Source organism: Pelobates fuscus, chromosome 9, assembly GCF_036172605.1.
Source record: "Pelobates fuscus isolate aPelFus1 chromosome 9, aPelFus1.pri, whole genome shotgun sequence".
Lineage (NCBI taxonomy): Eukaryota > Metazoa > Chordata > Amphibia > Anura > Pelobatidae > Pelobates > Pelobates fuscus.
Genome location: NC_086325.1, coordinates 152,705,129 through 152,728,927, shown reverse-complemented (window position 1 = coordinate 152,728,927; position 23,799 = coordinate 152,705,129). Strand labels below are relative to the sequence as shown.

At 46.5% G+C, this 23,799-nt stretch overlaps 2 protein-coding genes across 2 annotated transcripts in view; both read right to left on the bottom strand.

Annotated features, from left to right (window-relative positions):
* Window positions 1-23,799, bottom strand: part of LOC134573205 (histo-blood group ABO system transferase-like) — a 196,678-nt gene that overhangs the window by 14,248 nt on the left and 158,631 nt on the right. Inside the window, exons 4-5 of the mRNA XM_063432787.1 lie at window positions 12,366-12,419; window positions 9,352-9,405 (exon numbers count right to left, since the gene is read on the bottom strand). The gene's annotated coding sequence lies outside the window, so the exon portion shown is untranslated. The remainder of the gene's footprint in view (window positions 1-9,351; window positions 9,406-12,365; window positions 12,420-23,799) is intronic.
* The window catches only part of LOC134573203 (histo-blood group ABO system transferase-like), a 134,816-nt gene that overhangs the window by 101,261 nt on the left and 9,756 nt on the right, over window positions 1-23,799 (bottom strand). The window lies entirely within an intron of this gene.

Here is a 23,799-nt window from a genome sequence, read left to right as displayed (position 1 = left end):
GAAAACAATACTTACAGTGTTATTCAATATTGTGAGAATTCAAAGTGAATTTTAAATGTAAGGCTGTGCCTTCAGTTCTGTTACTTGAGTTCTTACTTTAAAGGGTCACAAAAACAACTTCAGCTTAATGAAGCAGGTTTGGTGTACAGATCTTGCCCTGCAGTCACTGCTCAATTCTCTGACATTAAGGAGTTAAATCATTCTGTTTAAGCAGGCCTAGGCGCATCTCACTGCATTCCTACAAACTTCCTGTAAAGAATCATCTAATGTTTATACTATCAGTATTGTAAATTATGTTCAATTTTGAATTTCCTATATCCTGCTCTGTTAACAGTTTGCTAGATCTTACAGGAGCCTCCTCTATGTAATTAAAGTTAAATTTACATAGCCGGAGTTAAAAACTTTTAAAGTAAGTTACATCTGATTTAAAATGAAACCATTGTGTCAGTCACAGCGAGGGGAGGTGTGGCTAGGGCTGCATGAACAGAAAAAATAGTGATGTAACTCCTAAATTTGTTTTGGTGACTGTGGCGGACCACCTGGCACCCCGACTGGGTGCCTCTGCCAGTCACTGCTTCCTAGTAACACAGAGTACTGCCAAGTACTCCACCCGACACCATAACCACTGTAGTCCCCGTAGCCAGCGTTGCAGCTTTGCTGGGGTCTCGCTGTCCTCCAAACATTCTGGACTAAGGTCAGGGATCCAGCTTCCAGTGGGTAGACCTCTCCTAATTCAGAGAGGTAGAACTGTGTTATTGTCAGGGTGGCGGTCCGGTGACCGGGACCCAGACACTGTCTGGGCGGCAGTCGGACGACCGGGACCCAGTATGCCTGATGTTGAAGTAGGAGTCACAGTGTGGAAGTGGATTAGCAGGGTCTGGTGCAGGGTAACCGCACGCCCCCTGGTGTTGAGCACCAGCGTTTGTGCGGCCACATACCAGGACCCTGATGTTGCTTCTGCGGATCCCAGGAACTAGGAACTTGGAAATAAGCAGACCTCCCAGGAGCTGAATAAGAAGGCTCTTCAGCAGGAATGTATCCAGTACAGAAACAAGGCAAGGCTGGGACAGACACCAAACATGAACTAGTAGAACCTAGAACCAGAGAAGGATAGGAAGCTAAACCCAGAACATGTACACAATGATAAGGGAAACATTAAAGGGACACTATAGTCACCTGAACAACTTTAGCTTAATGAAGCAGTTTTGGTGTATAGAACATGCCCCTGCAGCCTCACTGCTCAATCCAGAGGCGGCTCTCTAATTAGGCGATTTAGGCGGCCGCCTAAGGCCTCGCGCTTGCTGGGGCCTCGCGGCAGCCTAAATCGCCTCAGGGCAGACTGAACCGACAGTGAGAGGGGGCCCGGCAGCTTGCCCAGTATGCCGCCGGGTGGCCCCTCCATATGGTCTCCCCACATGGAGAGCCAGCCTCTGATCTGCAGCTCCGCCGAGTGCAGAGCTGCAGATCACTTACTGTGGTACTCGCGGGCTTACAGAGCGTTGCCGCGGGTTACCACGGCAACGCTCTGACAGGCTCTCGCGAGAACAAGGTCTGAAGCTCTCGCGGAGCTGCAGACAGAACAGTCATCCCACCGGACCACCAGGGACTGCTGCCACTGGACCACCAGGGAATTTCAACCACTGGACCACCAGGTAATTATATAATAAAAAAAGGTATTTGTCACAGCCTCCACACACACTGTGCCTAAAAATGCCCACCCACCCTCACTGCCCCAAAACTGCCCACCCTCACTGCCCCACAACTACCCACCCTCACTGCCCCAAAACTACCCACCCTCACTGCCCCCAAACAGCCCACCCTCACTGCCCCAAAACTACCCACCCTCACTGCCCCAAACTGCCCACCCTCACTGCCCCCAAACTACCCACCCTCACTGCCCCCAAACTACCCACCCTCACTGCCCCCAAACTGCCCACCCTCACTGCCCACCCTCACTGCCCCAAAACTACCCACCCTCACTGCCCCCAACAATGCCCACCCACCCTCACTGCCCCAAAACTGCCCACCCACCCTCACTGCCCCAAAACTGCCCACCCACTCTCACTGCCCCAACACTGCCCTCCCACCCTCACTGCCCCAACACTGCCCTCCCACCCTCACTGCCCCAACACTGCCCTCCCACCCTCACTGCCCTCCCACCCTCACTGCCCTCACTGCCCTCACTGCCCCAACACTGCCCACCCACCCTCATTGCCCACCCACCCTCATTGCCCTCCCACCCTCTCCGCCCCAACACTGCCCCCACCCTGACTGCCGCAAAACTGCCCTCCCACCCTCACTGTCCACCTACATACACTGCCCTCCCACGACACTGCCCCAACACTGCCCTCCCACCCACACTGCCCCGACACTGCCCTCCCACCCCCACTGCCCACCCATATACACTGCCCCGCCCCCCACATGCCCTGCCTCAAACATGCCCTGCCCCAACATACACTGCCCCAACATACACTGCCCCGCCATCCACATGCCCTGCCCCCCACACTGCCCTGCCCCCCACACTGCCCTGCCCACCACATACACTGTCCCCACACTAACCACCACAGACACTGTCCCCCCCACTGACCACTACATACACTGCCCCCCACACTAACCATCACACTGGCCACCACAGACACTGTCCCCCACATTGACCGCCACATACCCTGACCCCCACAATGACCACCACATACCCTGCCCCCCACATAACCTGCCCCCCACACTGACCACCACATAACCTTCCCACACATACCCTGCCACCCACAGTGACCACCACATACCCTGCCCCCCACACGGTCCGCCACACACTCTGCCCCCACACAATTTCTCACACAAAATGCCCCCCACTGTCACACACCCTGCTCTCCCACACACTCTGCCACCCACATGGTCACACACCCTGCCCCCCTACACTGTCATACACACTGCCCCCTCATGCTGTCAGTGTCACACACCCTGCCCTCACTACACTGTGTCCCATACACCTTGCCCTTCCAATCTGGAACACACCCTGTCCCCACACACTGTCACACACTGCCCCCACCCTGTCATCCTCCCCCTCACTGTCACCTACTCACACCCTGCCACCAAAAGTGTCACATTCCTCCACACTGCTCTCTCAGCCTGTTACCCACACACTTGCAACCCATATTGTCAGCCCCCAACACTATGTCACCGATACATACAGTCCCCCCTCCCACACACTGCCCCTGCACACACTGTCACCCTTTCCAACACTGCCTCCCACACTCTCACCTACCCACCGTCACAATTCCACACACACATACAGCCACCCCACACACTGTCACCCCCCACATGCTGTCATGCCCCCTTCACCTCGCTCACATTAACCTCTCCTAATCTTGTTGCTCTCACCCCCTCCATCCATACCACAATTACTGGCCCTCGCTCTTCTACACTCACCCTATCACATTAATCCCCCTAATCCTATCACACTCATCTTCTCTCATACTGTCACACTCACCCCCAACCCTGTCACACTCATCTTTTTTCACATTAACCCTTTCACGTGGGCCCAACCATGCCACACTCACCCTGTCATGTAATCATGTCCGGCTCACTTTCCCTTTGCCTTGTCACACTCCCTACTCCAGCCGTTCAACACATAACCCATAACCCTGTCAAACTCACCCCCTCTTTACCCTATCACATTAACTTCTCCTATCCTGTCACTCATCCTGCCTAGACATGCCACACTCACCCTGTCACATAACCCTCCCTCATCCTGTCACTCTCACCTCCCCTCGCCCTGTCACACTTTCTCCTTTAACCGTGCCACACTCACCCCAACAGTGAATACAGAGACTAGCACTCTGTATCCAGCACTGCAAACCTGTCATACATTATAACTACAGCTCATTATACACAAGATGCAACCACTATATGTTTTTTTATTATGAGTGTTAGTTGGGGGCCTCTTGTTTGAGTTTCGCCTAAGGCCTCATAAAGTCTAGAGCCGCCACTGGCTCAATCCTCTGCCATTTAGGAGTTAAGTCCCTTTGTTTATGAACCCTAGTCACACCTCCTAGCATGTGACTTGCACAGCCTTCCATAAACACTTCCTGTAAAGAGAGCCCTATTTAGGCTTTTATAGCAAGTTCTGTTTAATTAAGATTTTCTTATCCCCTGCTATGTTAATTATTATTATTATTATTTTATTATTTATATAGCGCCAACAAATTCAGTAGCGCTGTACAATGGGTGGACTAACAGACACATAATTGAGATCAGACCACTGGACGTACAGGAACAGAGGGGGTTGAGGGCCCTGCACAATGAGCTTACATGCTAGAGGGAGTGGGGTATAGTGACACAAAGGGTTAAAGTAGGGGAATTAAATAGTTTGTTAGAGAAGGGTTTATTGAGTGCTTGGTAGGTCATTTTTGACAGTTGCAGGAAAGGAGTCATGGGGTGGGGGATGAGAAGCCTGCTGACAGTTTAATTGATACACTTTAATGAAGAAATGAGTTTTCAAAGATTTTTTGAAGGAGTGGAGGCTGGGTGAAAGTCTGATTGAGGAGGGAAGGGAGTTCCACAGAATAGGTGCAGCCCTAGGAAAGTCTTGAAGGCGAGCATCAGAGGTGGGGATCCGGGCAGAGGATAGGCGCAGGTCTTGGGCTGAGCGCAGGGGTCTCGACGGGACATACTTGTGTATGAGGGAGGATAGGTATGTTGGAGCAGCATTATGTAGGGATTTGTAAGCCAGAATTTTGAATTGGGCCCTATATCTAACTGGAAGCCAATGCAGGGACTGACAGAGCGTGGAGGCGTGGGAGGTGCGACCGGACAGGAAAATACAGGGAGTGCAGAATTATTAGGCAAGTTGTATTTTTGAGGATTAATTTTATTATTGAACAACAACCATGTTCTCAATGAACCCAAAAAACTCATTAATATCAAAGCTGAATATTTTTGGAAGTAGTTTTTAGTTTGTTTTTAGTTATAGCTATTTTAGGGGGATATCTGTGTGTGCAGGTGACTATTACTGTGCATAATTATTAGGCAACTTAACAAAAAACATATATATACCCATTTCAATTATTTATTTTTACCAGTGAAACCAATATAACATCTCAACATTCACAAATATACATTTCTGACATTCAAAAACATAACAAAAACAAATCAGTGACCAATATAGCCACCTTTCTTTGCAAGGACACTCAAAAGCCTGCCATCCATGGATTCTGTCAGTGTTTTGATCTGTTCACCATCAACATTGCGTGCAGCAGCAACCACAGCCTCCCAGACACTGTTCAGAGAGGTGTACTGTTTTCCCTCCTTGTGAATCTCACATTTGATGATGGACCACAGGTTCTCAATGGGGTTCAGATCAGGTGAACAAGGAGGCCATGTCATTAGATTTTCTTCTTTTATACCCTTTCTTGCCAGCCACGCTGTGGAGTACTTGGACGCGTGTGATGGAGCATTGTCCTGCATGAAAATCATGTTTTTCTTGAAGGATGCAGACTTCTTCCTGTACCACTGCTTGAAGAAGGTGTCTTCCAGAAACTGGCAGTAGGACTGGGAGTTGAGCTTGACTCCATCCTCAACCCGAAAAGGCCCCACAAGCTCATCTTTGATGATACCAGCCCAAACCAGTACTCCACCTCCACCTTGCTGGCGTCTGAGTCGGACTGGAGCTCTCTGCCCTTTACCAATCCATCCATCTGGCCCATCAAGACTCACTCTCATTTCATCAGTCCATAAAACCTTAGAAAAATCAGTCTTGAGATATTTCTTGGCCCAGTCTTGACGTTTCAGCTTGTGTGTCTTGTTCAGTGGTGGTCGTCTTTCAGCCTTTCTTACCTTGGCCATGTCTCTGAGTATTGCACACCTTGTGCTTTTGGGCACTCCAGTGATGTTGCAGCTCTGAAATATGGCCAAACTGGTGGCAAGTGGCATCTTGGCAGCTGCACGCTTGACTTTTCTCAGTTCATGAGCAGTTATTTTGCGCCTTGGTTTCTCCACACGCTTCTTGCGACCCTGTTGACTATTTTGAATGAAACGCTTGATTGTTCGATGATCACGCTTCAGAAGCTTTGCAATTTTAAGAGTGCTGCATCCCTCTGCAAGGTATCTCACTATTTTTGACTTTTCTGAGCCTGTCAAGTCCTTCTTTTGACCCATTTTGCCAAAGGAAAGGAAGTTGCCTAATAATTATGCACACCTGATATAGGGTGTTGATGTCATTAGACCACACCCCTTCTCATTACAGAGATGCACATCACCTAATATGCTTAATTGGTAGTAGGCTTTCGAGCCTATACAGCTTGGAGTAAGACAACATGCATAAAGAGGATGATGTGGTCAAAATACTCATTTGCCTAATAATTCTGCACTCCCTGTAAGCCTTGCAGCCGCATTCATTATAGATTGCAGTGGTGCAAGCTGGGAACATGTAAGACCGGTGAGAAGGAGATTGCAGTAGTCGAGGCGAGAGAGAACAACAGCATGAACCAGTATCTTAGCCGCGTCCGGCGTTAGATAAGGGCAGATGCGCTCTATGTTCTTGAGTTGGAAGCGACAGGATTTGACTATCGATTAGACGTAAAAGAGAGGTCAGAATCGAAAAGAACCCCTAGGCAGCGAGCCTGTGAGGTAGAGGTGATAGTAGCGCCGTTGACTTGGATGGAGACAGGCACAGGAGTAGCAGCACTAAATATAAAACAACTTTACCCAAACTTGATCTGTCAATCTAAAATGTTAAAACAAAAGAAAGACATAGGGTAATATTGTTCACATATAATATTTGTGCAGTAAGTACTGGTCTTACTCACATATCCAGAGCCACTTAGAAGTTGGCTCAAACTTCAGGCTTATAAGCAGTGGAAAACCAGGACTTTATATTGGAACCTCCGAAAATTTCTTCTTTGCTGCTGATATCATTGTGGCAATTGTAGGGGATGTAGTTTTAGGTTGTTTTATGTTCTTTCAGCTCTCTCTTTCCACTCACAGGAATCAAACATGTTTTTAATATGTTGTTCCCCTGAATGGATTGATTGTGAATATGTAATTTTTATGTGAATGTGATGTATGGTTTTAGAGTTATGAAAGTTGGGTAGAAAGTAGGTTTAACTGTATGTACAATTGAGTTTCCTCTCAGGATAAGAGGAGGGAATATGTGGGATGTAACTGATATGTGATTGGTTGTTTTATACCTCCCTGTGGGTGGTCCTGTATTTGAAAAGACTGTAATAAAAACCAGGCTGGGTGTGCCAGCACCTGAGACCACTGCTTGACCCTTAACACGGAGCCTTGTCTCGTTCTTGGGGGGGATTCACTGTATGCTGTTGGAGACTGATTGCCAGGAGTGTAAGCTGATGTATGCTTTTCCTGTTCGTCTGCTAGCAGCTATTCTTGAGGTTCCAGTTTGGGGTGCTATTTTGTATCCAGTTTGGGAGTTTGGTGTTCTGCAGTAGCTGTGCCTGTCTCTCAGAAAGGGGCATATCGCCTAAACAGATTTTAAACCCTTGTCTGCTGAAATGGTCCATTACATGTGCATACTTATAGCCTGTTACACTGTACAGTTGATATCTGTAGTTAAGGAGACAAAGGTACGGGGGAGGGCAGTATAGAGGCATTCGAGAAAGCGTTTTTTAACGATTTTAAGAAACTAGGGAACAGACGGATACAATATAACCTCACTTCTAAGAAAGGTTAGCCTTAAAAGGACTCAGAGAAAATGATCAGATTGTCATCAAACCCGCAGATAAGGGCGGTAGTTTGGTGATAATGGATTCTGGGAAGTACGTGACAGAATGTATAAGACAATTGAGGTCTCTAGGAAAATGGATGGAGACCCACTGGGGAATATGAAAAAATCATTGACGAGACTCCTAGATAGGGGAAAAATAGAAGGGAGTACGAGTATGATTTTTTAAATGTAAAAACCCCTAGAATTCCGTTATTTTATGTCCTTCCTAAGGTTCATAAGGATTTATTGAATCCCCTAGGGAAACCCATAGTCTCCGGGATTGGGTCTCTATCCAATAATTTGTCTAAATATATAGATTCCTTCCTACAACCTTTGCTTAATAACACTAGTTCCTTTCTGAAGGACACTACAGATGTCCTGAGGATGCTTAAGGACTTCGTATGGAAGGAGGGGTATGCCCTAGTGACCTGTGATGTCACCTCCCTATATACCTGCATACCACATGAGAAGGGGTGTGCGGCTGTCAAGTACTTCTTAGGATTGGATCAAACATTGGATCGGAAACAAATTGATTTCCTGACTGACTGCATTAGATGGACTCTAGAGAATAATTATTTTTGGTTCAACTGAGAATTTTATCTACAACTTAGAGGGACCGCGATGGGCAGTACATCTGCTTGCACTGTATTATCTGTTTGTAAATATTTCTCAACACTTTAAGGGTTCTATACATATGTATGCGCACCAGCACTTTTCTGTTTTGGAATACTTACATTTCTTGTGTAGCCTGTTCTCCTTGTTTGTAGGAACGTTTCCACAGAACAGTGCCTTTCTAAGTGGGGTAGAACCGAACACATGTGATGATGGAAGTTCAGCGGTGTTCAGGAGTTTCTGTGTACGATTTTAGTTCTATGAGATTCATGCCCAAACACCTCTGCCTGTTTTTGCAAGAACAAGATGGCCGCCACCTCGTGGTCGTTCATACGAAACCCAGACGAACACTTAGAACACTGCGGTTGAAATTGCTACAAAATATCAATTGGGCTTAACAAGCTCCCGGGTGGTCTCTGGTTCTTGCGACTGTTCGGTTCCCGAACCATATAATCCCATTTGCACGAACAGAGCCTTTTTAAAGGATATTAGCCAAGGTCTATTGCAGGGGCCTCGAGGAGCCTGTGGCAAGGTTCTGTTCGCCACGGTGACTATAGTGTCCCTTTAATAAATAACCCTGTTGATGTGTCAGAACAATGAATACAATCACTGATGCACACATCACATCAAACAAATCAAACTAGTTGTATATTACGTTTGTAATATAAAAAAGTCCATAGAAATGTGGACAGTATAAACATATAAATCAGGACTTTGTTCCCTGGGGGGACCACAAGAGCTCAGTTCCCTTATTATATTTGCAGAAGAAACTAAGGTCCCACATTAGTTACAATGAAGAGATGAGCACTGTTATCTGTACAGGAACATCAATGCAGAGCAATGGATATTTTAAAATTGCAGAGAATCAAATTAAGAAGTGCTGTATCTTCCCTGACCCCTATACAATTTTTAATCCCAATTTAAAATCAGTTAGCATAATACAATTAATTATACAATACTCTTGGTGATTGCCCCAGTATACCATATCATTGTTTGCATCATGTTATCTGATGTTAAGTTACCGTTGTAGAAGTTTTGCTTCTTTTGTTTGGTCCACCTTAGGCACACTTTTATAGCTGTTGGGAAAAAAAAAAGAAATAGGATAGTAAACAAATGTACAATGGCATCAGCAATCATTTTCTATAAAGTGATAAAATAACAGGAAGCAAATGAAATCAGAAAATTAGTTTTATTAAAAAACCTTTTAAACCCCAAACTATTTTTTATTTGAAGTAGAATTCATACAAACTGCAAATATTCCACTTATGGTATTAGTTACCACTATGCACATTATTTAAAGGGTTATTCCAATCCTTCTTTTATCAGCATTCCTTATTGGGCTTTATTCACTAGGAGTCCCTCTTCCCCTATTATTATTATTATTATTATTATTATATTTATATAGCGCCAACAAATTCCATAGCGCTTTACAATGGATGGACTAACAAACGTAATTGTTACCAGACAAGTTTGACGCACAGAAACAAAGGGGTTGAGGGCCCTGCTCAATGAGCTTACATGCTAGAGGGAGTGAGGAAAAGTGACACAAAAGGTAAGGGAGGTATTAGGTAAGAAGTCTGGTGGAATCGTATTCACTGAAGACTTAGTGTGTGTTTTTTTTTTTTTTTTACAGTTGTCGGAGATGAATCAGTTGGGAGCCAATAACAGTTTAATTGATATGCTTTTGTGAAAATGAGTTCTTGAAGGAGTGGAGACTGAGTGAGCGTCTAATGGAAAAGGGAAGATAGTTCCACAGGAACGGTGCAGCCCTAGAGAAGTCTTGAAGGCGGAGCATCAGAGGTGGGAGTATGAACAGGGAATGGACGTAGGTCTTCGGGAGAGGGTAGGGGCCTAGACATGACATACTTGTGTATTAGGGAGGATAGATAGGTGGGAGTAGCATTATGTAGATATTTGAAAGCAAGAAACAGAATTTTTTACTGAGCCCTAAATCTTACGGGAAGCCAATGCAGGGGTGAGGCATGGGAGGTGCGGACGGACAGGAAGATGAGCCTCTCCACCGCATTCATTATAGACTGCAATGGGGAAAGTTGGGAGAACGTAAGACTACTGAGAAGCGGATTGCAGTAGTCTAGGCGAGATATATTTGTAGTAAAAACTGCAAACAAATGTATTTTACTTACCTGGAATCCAGCACCAGTTGAAGCTCCCAGCTCTGCATTTCATGCCTCCACCAAACATCAGCTTGGTGAGGTCCAAACATAGAGAAGCCTCCAAAATGGAAATGGTTGACAAGAGGGGTGCTGGTGGTGTCTGTGCTGTCGAGGTGCTGTTCGCTTTCTCCTACCACTCTATTGAGCTGGCTTCGGTCTGCCTCTTCTCTCTGTCAGGCTCCTTTGGTATGGCCCCAGGAAGGCCCCTTGCTGGTGCTGGCCACTTGCTGGTGTATAGTTAGGGGGGGCTTCTGCCTTCCTTTGCTGGGCCACCGGTGCCGGGTTCTGAGGTAGGTTTTTGGGTGGAGTCACTGGCACTGGAGGTTGCATGCAGGCCTCCCATTGTTCCCAAAAGCAGGCGAAGATTTTGTTCAGCCGGTGCTCCGTTTCAATCCATGCACCGGGTGGGTCGGAGGTGAGGAAGGCGTCCTAGAATTCCGTTTTTTTATGTCCTTCCTAAGGTTCATAAGGATTTATTAAATCCCCAAGGGAGACCCATAGTCTCCGGGATTGGGTCTCTATCCAATAATTTGTCTAAATATATAGATTCCTTCCTACAACCTTTGCTTAATAACACTAGTTCCTTTCTGAAGGACACTACAGATGTCCTGAGGATGCTTAAGAACTTCATATGGAAGGAGGGGTATGCCCTAGTGACCTGTGATGTCACCTCCCTATACACCTGCATACCACATGAGAAGGGGTGTGCGGCTGTCAAGTACTTCTTAGGATTGGATCAAACATTGGATCGGAAACAAATTGATTTCCTGACTGACTGCATTAGATGGACTCTAGAGAATAATTATTTTTGGTTAAACTGAGAATTTTATCTATAACTTAGAGGGACCGCGATGGGCAGTACCTCTGCTTGCACTGTATCATCTGTTTGTAAATACTTCTCAACACTTTAAGGGTTCTATACATATTTATGCGCACCAGCACTTTTCTGTTTTGGAATACTTAAATTACTTGTGTAGCCTGTTCTCCTTGTTTGTGGGAACGTTTCCACAGAACAGTGCCTTTCTAAGTGGGGCAGAACCGAACGCAGGTGATGATGGAAGTTCAGCGGTGTTCAGGAGTTTCTGTGTCCGATTTTAGTTCTATGAGATTCATGCCCAAACACCTCTGCCTGTTTTTGCAGGATCAAGATGTCCGCCACCTCGTGGTCATTCATACGAAACCTAGACGAACACTTAGAACACTGAGGTGGAAATTGCTAACAAATATCAATTGGGCTTAACAAGCTCCCGGGTGGTCTCTGGTTCATGCGGCTGTTCGGTTCCCGAACCATATAATCCCATTTGCACGAACAGAGCCTTTTTAAAGTATATTAGCCAAGGTCTATTGCAGGGGCCTCAAGGAGCCAGTGGCAAGGTTCTGTTCGCCACAGTGACTATAGTGTCCCTTTAATAAATAATCCTGTTGATGTGTCAGAACAATGAATAAAATCACTGATGCACACATCACATCAAACAAATCAAACTAGTTGTATATTACGTTTATAATAAAAGAAAGTGCATAGAAATGTGGACAGTATAAACATATAAATCAGGACTTTGCTCCCTGGGGGACCAAAGAGCTCAGTTCCCTTATTATATTTGCAGAAGAAACTAAGGTTCCACATTAGTTACAATGAAGAGATGAGCACTGCTATCTTTACAGGAACATTAATGCAGAGCAATGGATATTTTAAAATTGCAGAGAATCAAATTAAGAAGTGCTGTATCTTCCCTGACTCCTATACAATTTTAAATCCCAATTTAAAATCAGTTAGCATAATACAATTAATTATACAATACTCTTGGTGATTGCCCCAGTATACCATATCATTGTTTGCAGCATGTTATCTGATGTTAAGTTACCGTTGTAGAAGTTTTGCTTCTTTAGTTTGGTCCACATTAGGCACACTGTTATAGCTGTTGGGGAAAAAAAAAAAAAAAAGAAATAGGATATTAAACACATGTACAATGACATCAGCAATCATTTTCTATAAAGTGATAAAATAACAGGAAGCAAATGAAATCAGAAAATTAGTTTTATTAAAAAACCTTTTAAACCCCAAACTATTTTTTATTTGAAGTAGAATTCATACAAACTGCAAATATTCCACTTATGGTATTAGTTACCACTATGCACATTATTTAAAGGGTTATTCCAATCCTTCTTTTATCAGCATTCCTTATTGGGCTTTATTCACTAGGAGTCCCTCTTCCCCTAATATTATTATTATTATTATTATTATATTTATATAGCGCCAACAAATTCCATAGCGCTTTACAATGGATGGACTAACAAACGTAATTGTTACCAGACAAGTTTGACGCACAGAAACAAAGGGGTTGAGGGCCCTGCTCAATGAGCTTACATGCTAGAGGGAGTGAGGTAAAGTGACACAAAAGGTAAGGGAGGTATTAGGTAAGAAGTCTGGTGGAATCGTATTCACTGAAGACTTAGTTTGTGTTTTTTGTTTTTTTAAATGACAGTTGTCGGAGATTAATCAGTTGGGAGCCAATAACAGTTTAATTGATATGCTTTTGTGAAAATGAGTTCTTGAAGGAGTGGAGACTGGGTGAGCGTCTAATGGAAAAGGGAAGATAATTCCACAGGAACGGTGCAGCCCTAGAGAAGTCTTGGAGGCGGAGCATCAGAGGTGGGAGTATAAACAGAGGATGGACGTAGGTCTTTGGCAGAGGGTAGGGGCCTAGACATGACATACTTGTGTATTAGGGAGGATAGATAGGTGGGAGTTGCATTATGTAGAGATTTGAAAGCAAGAAACAGAATTTTTTACTGAGCCCTAAATCTTATGGGAAGCCAATGCAGGGGTGAGGCATGGGAGTGCGGACGGACAGGAAGATGAGCCTCTCCACCGCATTCATTATAGACTGCAATGGGGAAAGTTGGGAGAACGTAAGACTACTGAGAAGCGGATTGCAGTAGTCTAGGCGAGATATATTTGTAGTAAAAACTGCAAACAAATATATTTTACTTACCTGGAATCCAGCACCAGTTGAAGCTCCCAGCTCTGCATTTCATGCCTCCACCAAACATCGGCTTGGTGAGGTCCAAACATAGAGAAGCCTCCAAAATGGAAATGGTTGACAAGAGGGGTGCTGGTGGTGTCTGTGCTGTCGAGGTGCTGTTCGCTTTCTCCTACCACTCTATTGAGCTGGCTTCGGTCTGCCTCTTCTCTCTGTCAGGCTCCTTTGGTATGGCCCCAGGAAGGCCCCTTGCTGGTGCTGGCCACTTGCTGGTGGCTCTCTCCCCAACAGCAGCAGGAGTCCAAGGGAGTGGAGACAACTGGGCTTCTGCCTTCCTCTGCTGGGCCACCGGTGCCGGGTTCTGAGGTAGGTTGTTGGGTGGAGTCACTGGCACTGGAGGTTGCATGCGGGCCTCCCATTGTTCCCAAAAGCAGGCGAAGATTTTGTTCAGCCGGTGCTCCGTTTCAATCCATTCACCGGGTGGGTCGGAGGTGAGGAAGGTGTCCGCCATTTTGTAAGTATCACTGGTTGTTGAGATAGCGTTCTCACTATTTGGCTCGGGGAATGTGTGGAGGTTGACTGGGATATCCCCCTGCCTTTCCAGTGGGGGGGGGGGGAACGTGGGCCTCTCCCGCACCTACCATGCTTGTAGGCCTTATGAGCATTTCGGGTGAACATTGCTTGAATTGTCCTATAGAGGGTGTCATCTTGTTCCCCTCGATGTCATCAGTTGCTTGATGGCCTTCCAGCATCTGAAAATTGCCATTTTGTGGGCGAAATACTGTTTTTTTCCCTTCATTCAGTGGGAGCTGTTGAGGCTAGTGTCCTCTCTGCTCTGCGGTCAGGCCATGCCCCCCCTTGGGCTGTTGATTTTAAACACAGTAGAGAACATGTACATCACAGAGACTGAACAGGCATTTGTAATGGTTAAGAATATCGGATAGGTTATCAGCCTTAAGAGTTAACATTTTAGGAACAGCATGGGATCATGGAAGGCTCGGGATGGGTGTCATTCATTTATTAAATAACATGGGATAATACGTATGGCTCTAGAATCGTGATGAGTTGTCAGACCGTATAGGCTGTTGGTATATATGTGAAAAGAGTATGTGTTACATGGATGTAGCCTATCAACTAAGGCCTATAGCGAGGGATTATATTCATCCTGTATGTGGATGCCCCTTACCAAAGTGGCAGCAGGGGGGAGTTTAGTGCTTGCCCATGATGAGGTATGGCGTGGTCTAGGGCAGGGGTTGGGCATGTGGTCAACTTTCGGAGTCAATCCTCTGCAGATCTTTCAGTGGGCTGTGAGCTTGGGATGAGATTGCTATGACATATGTAAAGATAAAAAAAAGAATGTAGAAACACGTAACCGAGCTCAAAAACAAAAAGATAACATGAAAAACTCAGTAGCGTTGGCAAAAGTAATAATAGGACAAGGTGCAGTCAGGTGGGCGATGGAGTATTACCTCCAGCTCTTGGCATAAAGGGTGGAAGGGTCCCAAATGTGAGGTACACGAGACTCGTTGTTTGGTGGTGCCTGTAGGCCCAATGCTTTCAGGAGTGCCGGTGCCTCCGCTGCTGAGCCAATTCTGTGCTTTGTACCGTTATGGGGTATTATCAATGTTCTCGGTGCCCTCCATCTGTAGCCTATATCCGATGAACGTAGTTGGGTTGTAATTTGGCGAGGGGATCCGTGCAACTGCAATGTGGCTCTGGTCAGGTTCTGGTATATAGATAGCTGAGAGTTCTCAAACGTATAGGGCGTTTTTCCCTGCATTGCTGCCAGGAGTTGCCCCTTGTCTAGGGAGTTTGCGCAGCAGAGGATGAAATTGCATGGAGTGGTAGTGGAAGACTGGGGTGCACCAGGCAGTCAATATGCCACATCCATGCTAAACGGTTTTGCCACCGGGCGAGGTAACACCGTTCTTTTTCTGTGATGGAGGCTGCAATCCCACGGATCTTGACATGGTTACGCCTTCAATGTTGGATATGTGGGAGGTGAGTACCAGATGGGTAGATTGGAACTTTAAAAATTAGTCTTTGATATTGGAGACCTTGGTGCGGAGGTCCATTCTGTTCTGCGTTTTTTGGCGCCTGAAAGAAAGGCATCAATAGGCGTGGGAGACTCTGCCGAGTCAGAGGCAGTGTTTGTTGGGGGTGGATGGTACCGGTAACAGGGGATTTGAGGAGTTGGAATCAGGTAAGTGAAATTTTTTTTTTTTTTTTAAACCATTACATTGCCAAGTGGAGGCCGTGAGGGAGGAGAGCCGCTGAGGGTTCCTTTATTTTTACGAATAAACATGGGCGTCCACAGGGGGGAGGCTAGGGGGGGCACTTGACCCCCCCCCCTGGATTTTTCAGCTTGTGCGAGATTTAAAATACAGTGCAATACCGGCACCGGAATACAAACATGTATTCCTGACATCATAGTAGTGAAAACGCTATTTACCCTGGCTTTATTTGATAATGACTATGCTCCTCCCCTTCATGACACTGTCAAAAAGGGACCAAGCATGGATGTCATTACAATTATGCCCCCCCTGGAAAAATTCCTGCGGACGCTCATGCGAATAAAGTTTTGTAATCATAACACTATAGTGTTCCTTTAATAGAATGAAAAGGATGAATCAACTTAAAATATCAAAAGGTGGGAATAAAATACATAAATAAGAATAGAAAAATATTCTTATTATTCTAAGTTCCTGTGTGTTGTCTAATTTGATTTGACTGTTTGTATTTTTATTGAGTTGTCACAGCTATCTTGATGTAATAATCATATGAGCTAGTCCCAAGGAAGATTAGGTTTTGTATGTCAGTTTGTAAAGGCAATAACTATAATTGCTGCAAGCAGACTTGCAGCGGAATAGGCAGAGGGGATGATACCTGACTGGAAGAAGAGCTCTGACCACTGGAATCTGGACCTGGGACCCCGGTCCAGGGTGGGAAGCAATGTCGAGACCCCAGCCAAGCTGCAACGGTTAGGGGCTAAAGTGCTGATGGTGTACCGATGATAGCTAGGAGTGTGTTTGGCGGAGCCACCCAGTCGGGGTACTAGGCGTTCTGCCACAAGTGATGGCAGCAGTGGAATGGCTTCCTGGCGAGTGGGGAAGCATCCCAGGGACACCGGTGGGTTGGGATCCTGAAAAGAGGTAGCGCTAGCATCCGTGCAGTGTCCCTGTCTGGAAAAGAGTCACAAGGGCTAGGATCGGAGAATTAGTGGCCCCAAGCAAACATGCTGTCTTCGTACAGAGGCACTCCTTATGTGGTGAAGGTAAAGAAACAGCTGGCCAGCTTTAGCAAACACCATCCTGGCAACCATGGACGAGGCAACGGCTGACATCACATTGGAGTGGGAAATGAGGTACGAGGTAGTCAGGGCGAGATGGTGGTCCAGGAGCAGCAGACATATGCAGGGAGAGGCGACAACCAGTCTCTCTCCCCAACCACAGCGGAAGTTACAGGAGTGGAGACAGTGTGTCTCACTCCCAAGCGGCAGTGTACCCTGCAGGGAGAGGAGACAACTGTCCCCTCTCCCAAACCACAGCTGGAATTACAGGGAGTGGAGACAACCGGTCTCACTTCCCAGCAGGGAGAGGAGACAACCGGTCCCTCTTACCAACCACGGCTGGAGTTACAGGGAGTGGAGACAGCCAGTCTCATTCCCCAGTGGCAGCCAGAGTCATAAGGAGTGGAGACAACCAGTCTCTCTCCCCAACAGCAGCAGGCATCCCTGTGAGTGGAGACAACCGGTCTCTATCCCCAGCGGCAGTGGAGACAACTGGTCTCACTCACCAGCAGCAGTGCTTGGTATCAGGAGACACCAGGAATGACGGACGCTACACCCATGGCAAATTGGACCTACCAGGACAGAGCATAGCACAGGAGGCTACCAGGTTAAATGGGTGTTTTTGGGCAGGCATCTTGACTAACTCAGGTACAGACCGGCAGGAGGTTAGTCTACCTTTGGGGGGGGGGGGAGATATGTGACGGTAGTCACGGAGTCACCATCACCTGGACCTTCAGACAGAATATTTATTTAGGTTGTTGGACTTTTCTTATGTTTTGGTCACCCTGTACCCATTATAGTTACAGGGTGTGTGCAGGGGCGGACTGACCGGTCGGGCACTTCGGACATGGTCCGAGGGCCCGGCCGGGAGGGGGGCCCGCCATCAGAAGGGCCCGGCCGCCCCTTTAAATGCTGCAGCCGACTGAGCGCTCTCTTAAGAGCGCTCAGGCGGCTGCAGCTTCTCACCTCCCCTCCCCTGTAGCGTGGCCGAGCTGCTGTGCGGTCCGCGCGCCCGGCCGGAGTGATAGGAAGGTGCACATTCAGTGTGCACCTTCCTGTCAGTCCGACCGGGTACAGGAAACAGAAACTCCTGTTGCGCACGGAACAGGAGTTTCTGTTTCCTGTACCCGGCCGGACTGACAGGAAGGTGCACACTCAGTGTGCACCTTCCTATCACTCCGGCCGGGCGCGCAGACCGCACAGCAGCTCGGCCACGCTACAGGGGAGGGGGTAAGAAGAAAGAGGGAGGGAGGGAGGGGGTAAGAAGAAAGAGGGAGGGAGGGAGGGAGTGGGTAAGAAGAAAGAGGGAGGGAGTGGGTAAGAAGAAAGAGGGAGGGAGAGAGGGAGGGAGGGAGGGGGTAAGAAGAAAGAGGGAGGGAGGGAGGGGGTAAGAAGAAAGAGGGAGGGAGGGGGTAAGAAGAGGGAGGGAGGGGGTAAGAAGAAATAGGGAGGGAGGGGGTAAGAAGAAAGAGGGAGGGAGGGGGTAAGAAGAAAGAGAGAGGGAGGGGGTAAGAAGAAATAGGGAGGGAGGGAGGAAGGGGGTAAGAAGGAGGGAGGGGGTAAGAAGAAAGAGGGAGGGAGGGAGGGAGTAAGAAGAGGGAGGGAGGGAGGGAGGGGGTAAGAAGAGGGAGGGAGGGGGTAAGGATAAAGAGGGAGGGAGGGGGTAAGAAGAAAGAGGGAGGGTGGGGGTAGCAAGCAGCCAGCAAGCTCCCCCCCTCCATGGTCCATTAGCCCTCAATTGTAGTCTCTACTGGGGCCTGGAGGCGACTATTTCCAGCAGGGACACTGAGATGGCCTCTGTTAGAAAGACCCCCTTCCAAGCCTATTAGACTCCATTGTAGTCTGTAATAGGGCCTGGAGGGGATTCTTTCTAACACACTCTCTAAAGGACACTGAGATAGCCTCTGCTAGAAAGACCCCCCTCCATGGCCCATTAGCCCTCAATTGTAGTCTCTACTGGGGCCTCGAAGGGATTATTGCACTTTTGTTCCTTGTGTCTAAAGATTGTGTAGGGTGTGGCTTGAGGCGGTGCATGGAGGCGGGACATGGGTGGCGCTTGCTGCGGAGTATGGGTGGGGCCTGTAAGGGGGCCCTTGATTTATTTTGCCCGGGGACCCTGAGGGTTCTCAGTCCGCCCCTGGGTGTGTGTAATGTAATTGTTTATAATGTGTGCGTGTGTATGCTGTTAAATGTTTTGCCTGCTCTCCTGTACAGCTGAGTATTGCTACCAACTAGGTGGATTTGGCTATGGAGCCTGTGTAGTGCCCTCTGTTGATAGCAACAGCAATATGTACTACCTGAATAGCGAGGCTGGTTAATTTGCATATTCAGGTATATTTGCATATTGCTATTTCTGCAGGCAGGAGATATGTTTTATGTTAATTATTGTCTTTCCCATCCCTTTATAAATATGTCATTATGTTATTATAAGTTCCTGTATGTTGTCTAATGTGATTTGACTGTTTGCATTTTTATTGAGTTGTCACAGAAATCTTGATGTAATAATCATATGAGCTAGTCCCAAGGAAGATAAACTTGTGTCCTGTGTGGATTTGTAGGGATCCCAGTGACAGAGTCTTCGGACCTGTTTGCTGGTTGCAGGATCTCTCTAGCCCTGGCATAAAGCAAGAGAGTTAGGCCAGAGAGCCGCAATTGCCTTTGTCAAGGCAATAACTATAATTGCTGTAAGCAGAGCTGCAGCGGAATAAGCAGAGGGGACGATACCTTCCTGGAAGGAGAGCTTTGACCACTGGAAGCTGGACCTAGGACCCAGCACCCTGGAACAGGGTGGGAAGCAATGGCGAGTCCCCAGCCAAGCTGCAGTGGCTGAAGTGCTGATTGTGTCCTGGTAATAGCTAGAAAGCATGTTTGGCAGAGTCCGCCACACATATGATAAATAAAAAAAACATTATAGTGTACAGACATGGAAATTATGGATATTGTGAACAGGAGAGTATGATGTTGAGGGCATGAGATATATTTTATGTGCAGAATTAAAAAACTACTTACTTCTCATTATAGCATGGAAATAGTAATCTATTGATTTTAACGTTGTACCTGAAGACGAAAAACACATGTCAATGTTCATGTAATTATTACATTTGCAAGAACAAACAAAATGATGGCTTGGATAATCAGTTAAAGTCTTAAAAAGTGAAACAGGCAAAAAAATATATATGCACTAAAGAAAGAAATTGGATATACGTGAAAACTAAGTGTTCCCAGGTGTACCTCACAGACACCCGACTAATAAGTAAAAAGCAAAGAAAGTGGAACAAAACCACCCAGTACACGTATAAAAATTTAATAAAATCTGGGGAAATGGACCAGGATAATAAAATCAATGGAGATCTATAATAATAATAAACATTACATAGCGTAATACAGTGTCCAAACACCATTCACTCTGTTTTTATTGTAACTGTATTACGCTATGTAATGTTTATCATTATTATAGATTTTCATTGATCTTATTATCCGGGTCCATTTCCCCAGGTTATATTAAATTTGTATACGTGTACTGGGTGGTTTTGTTCCAAAGTCTTAAAAAGGTCTTGCCTCGGTCACCAAGAGGCCTCTTGTTAAATGTTCTACTTTTGTGAGCATGCGTTAGGCAAACAGCAGGCATCAGACCGCCTGTAAAAATCTTATAGTAATTGTTTATAAACCTGTCGGGCATAGAGATTGGTGGGTTTAAGAAAAAAACAGGAGTCTCTAAAAGAGCAGCTTGGTCTCTGGGGAGAATAGGAATTGCTAAAGACGATCAAAAGGAGAAACTCAAGACATATGGGCCTGGGAAGATTAGATATGGGTATTTAAAAAAAAAAAATTATGGTATGTGATGAAGATAGTAGTCATTAACCTTTGGGATTTTTCCAGATAACGAATGGCAATCGATCAAACCACTTTTATTGAACTATTGAGAGGAAAAGCAGCTAAGCAAATGGTAAAGCTTTCAGATCCCACTATACTCACCAGTTAAATGAAATCGAGAACACAAGCAGTACAAGTATAAGCAACAGAATCCCTTTTGTTAGATACTGATTTGCCCTGCAACAGAGAAATGAAGAAGTTACAATGTTATCATTACATTGGCGACAAAGAATGATGTCTGTTCCTACTTCTCTAAAAACAGGCTCAATCTCTTACTGATAGGACACAACAATATAGGCCACATACGTATAACTTGGAAAACATTATGCTTTCAAGGACCTAACTTATGGCTAATAACTCTCTGGCTGACGGTCAACTTTTTTTTAATATTCCTAATTATTTAATTAGCTTATATACTTTTTCTCATTAATCAGTTGAGCGACCAGGACTCCTAACTCAGGATTCTGCTACAATGTATCCCTCTTTGTTTTTTGTAGTATTTGAGCTTGATGGGAAACTCTGGTAACTATAACAACTTTATGTAAATGTGCACACTCTTACCTTAAGAGGCTAAACCATTCTCAAACAGTTTAACCACAAAGATTTCCTCAAGAGCAGATCTCAAAGCCGAGTTACAGGAAGTGCGGAGTGCCGCCGTGCAGGGGCTCCACTGATTGGCTACAGCGGTCAGCTGACTCTCTAAGCCAATCAGTAGCTCCCCATTAAAAAAAAAAAAGAGGTTTGTACCTTTTTATAAATGAGGTGTTCATGGTTGGCTTAGAGCATCAGCCTGAAAATTCATGCCTATTATGCTTAACTCTAGTTGCCCTCACAGAAAAATATGCTTACGAAAGCTCCAATGCATCCTCTTATGGAGCAAAATCCATCAGTTGTTGCTGTAATTGAAGCTAGCAAGCCTATTGCCCAGCTAATAGCTGTTCAAAATCTCAAAAGTGTAAGTTTACATAAAAAGAGTAAAAAAAAGGGGTCTGATAGCAAACTCCCCAGCCGAAAAGAAAAACGGGGTAGCCATACTGGTTCGCACCTCCTGCCCACTCACGATTACACGCACAGTGGCCGACCCACAAGGCCGATACGTCACAGTAACAGGACACATAGGCCCCCATAGGTACGCAATAACCTCCATCTATGCCCCTACCCTCCCAGACCCGAACTTCTGGGACACCTTCCAGACCCACCTCCGACTCTTCCCATCACACCATATGATCGTAGGTGGGGACTACAATGCGACCCTGGCCCCGGACATAGACAGGAAAAGGACTCATACCCTAGGCACAAGGCCCCCACCAACTGCCCGTACGGACAAACTGCTGCAAGCATTCGCCACGCGAACACAACTAGTAGATATTTGGAGGACAATGCACCCCACCACAGCAGACTTCACTTTCTTCTCACACCCCCACACCTCGTACTCGCGCATAGACATGTTCCTCACCTCCCCCACCCTACTCCCATATATAACACAAGCATCGATAGGGTCGATCACGTGGTCAGACCACGCAGAGATCCTCCTTCAACTCACCATCCCAAACACTACCAAAGTGTGGTCCTGGAGACTCAACCCAACCCACCTCCACAACCCATCCATTAAAGAAGCCATCAGACAGGACATTCAAACCTACTTTGAACGTAACAAACACTCAGTGACTTCGGCGGGCACTCTATGGGTGGCGCATAAGGTCGTTATTAGAGGCAAGCTGATAGCAGCAGCCACAGCACATAAAAAGAAACAACTAGCAGAACTCGAACTACACCTCACGGCCCTCAGGAAAACGGAACTTCTACACAAAACAAATCCTACACCCGCCCTGGCAGCCCAACTGAAAACGCATAGAAACAACATACAAAAATTTATGGCGCAAGACTCCCGAAAAGCACTCCAATGGACGAGGCAGATGTTTTATGAAAAGTCAAACAAGGCGGACACGTTACTGGCCCACAGACTGCGCCGGCGGCAGAGAGCTAAACATATAACCCAGATAAAAACACCCAACGGACAAATACACACGCTACCACACCAGATCGCGTACGCCTTTCAAAAATACTATGCCTCACTCTACGACCATACCCCCGAAATACGACAGAACCCCACCCTAGCGCACATGAAAATAGAAGCGTTCCTGGAACGCATCCCTCTGCCCTCACTAACAGAAGAGGGCCGCCAAACACTCACCACACCAATCACCACCGAGGAAATTGCACAAGCTATAAAATCCCTAAAGCCGAATAAGTGCCCAGGACCCGACGGTTACTCCGGCCTCTATTATAAAACTTACCCAACGGAACTCCTCCCGCACCTACTAACATTATTCACCTCCATCATGGACGGAGAACCCCCCCCCCAGACATGTTAAGGGCAAACATATGCCTGATACCGAAACCCGATAAAGACCACCAAGACCCGGGCCACTACAGACCCATATCACTACTCAACACCGACATCAAAATCCTCACGAAATTACTCGCCAACCGTCTTCTCCCATTCCTACCTAAACTGATACACCCGGACCAGGTAGGTTTCATCCCATACCGCCAGGCAAGCGACAACACCAGGAGAACATTTGACCTCATCTGGCTAGCAAACAAACGCAAAGACCCCACACTCCTCCTCTCCCTAGATGCCGAGAAGGCGTTTGACCGCATCCTTTGGCCCTACCTGTTCGCAACCCTCAACAAAATGGGCTTCCCCGAGACCTTTATCGGAATGATCAAAGGATTGTACTCCCAACCCACAGCAAACCTTCTTATCCCGAATGCCCAACTTCCCACCTTCACGATCCACAACGGTACACGACAGGGCTGCCCCCTCTCCCCTCTCCTCTTCGCCCTCTCCCTGGAACCCCTCCTACAGGCAATCCGACAGGACGCAACCATTACCGGCATTAAAAATCGGGACACAGACTATAAAGTGGCGGCCTACGCGGACGACCTCCTGCTGACGCTGACAAATCCCACGACATCCCTCCCCCCACTACTGACTCTCCTGGAAGACTACGCAACGGTGTCAGGATACAAATTGAACCTCAGCAAGACAGAAGCTCTACCAATCCACGTCCCCCACAAAGCTCTAGAGGCACTTAAACTGAAACACCCGTTCCGATACGAACCACAGTCCATACAATACCTAGGAAC